We start from the raw sequence: 1586 nt of genomic DNA, 5'->3' as shown, positions 1-1586 counted from the left end.
TAGAAGAAGACAGAATCTATGTGAGGAGCCAGAATCGGAGCCGAGACCTGACCTTGAGGTGACTCCAAAGCTGATCCTCTTTATTAGAACACAACACTTAACTTTGAGGTACCTGGTATTCTGTTTAACTGTTGATAACTTTCCAGGGGACAAGATCTCTTTGCCATCTTTACCCATACATTCTAAGGTAGGACATTTTTAGTGTCTAACAAGTCCCTTTTGACTTCCAATATGCTTCTCTTCAGGTGACTGTGGACATTCCTTTGTGCATACCTTTGAGGCCATGAGAACAGCGTTTTGGCATTATCTTAATACTATCCTTGCTCATTTCCCTCAGTATCTTGGATCTAGCTCTCTTAGTCCATAAGGGAAAACAACTTAAAAAATAATATACATATGTGTCCAGGACCAAAAAAGAGTATAGTTACCACCAAGATAGATGTATACGGGGAGAACTTACAGTAGATTCTCTTGTAAACTCCATTATCTGCATGCCAAATTGCCTTAATGCCATATGCTACTGTGATTTGTTCCACTCTTATCCCAAACCAATCTGGAATCACTTAACCAAGCCCCATAGCTGGTGATTTCAGGACTAAAGAGATGATCTGGCCATCACACCTACTTTCTTAGATGGCTCTATATTAAGTACAGTGATTATAGAGAGATGTGGGGAATTTTACAGCATGTTCTCCAGCCAGCAAGATAATCAAGGCATGAAAACAATCTGATTTATGAGATAGTGGAGTAGTTACAGTGGCAGATGTTATCTTATCAATGATTTCTCTAGTTTCAAACTTTATTTTCAAGGCTGTTTATTTATTCTTTCATACTACCAAGGACAATTTGGTACTGATATATTCTCATCTTATTTCTGATTGAGGAGATTAATGGGACCAAAGTTATACACTAACTGAAAATTAAAAGAGGCTTCAACAAGTGGTGTGTGAGGCAATAGTTCTGTGATCCAGCAGTGAAATTCCAGGGAGTGAGGTTCTAGCAAGTGCACGGAGCTCTGCTGACTGTGATGCTGAGTCACAGAGGCATGAAGTCTGGGAAACAGGCCAGAGAAGAACAAAATCTGTCTAGAAGTGCAAAATCTTAAAATCTATCAGAAGAGGACTAGATCCAAGATTCCAAGGAAAATGAGCAAGGATAATGTAACAATAGATATAAAGATTTATTTAGGACATTGATTTCCATTCCTAACTTTCCTGACATCTTCAAGTGTCAGACCTTATTCAACCAGAAGTCTGTTTTTACTGACTAGTGATCTGGAGAGTTTTTACTCTGATACGGCATCTATTAATTTTTCCACCTCTATTTTCATCCATTTGTCTTTGGTCCATCGTCCATCCATCCATCCAACAAATGTTTATTGAGATGCTGCTATATACCAAGCCCAGTACCAAGTATTCAGTTTTTTGCCTGGAGCCATGTACAATCTATATGTAGAGAGAGACATGTAAATAAGTAAATAAATGTAACACGTTATAGTAAGGGTTGCAATAGTGGAATGTGCAAAGTACAATATGAAGCACCTAACAAGTAGCCAAGGTAAGAATAGGTGACATTTGGACAAGATC

The sequence above is a fragment of the Manis javanica genome, chromosome 4 (genome assembly GCF_040802235.1).
Source record: "Manis javanica isolate MJ-LG chromosome 4, MJ_LKY, whole genome shotgun sequence".
In the NCBI taxonomy this organism is placed as follows: Eukaryota; Metazoa; Chordata; class Mammalia; order Pholidota; family Manidae; genus Manis; species Manis javanica.
Note: the sequence above shows the minus strand (reverse complement) of the source record.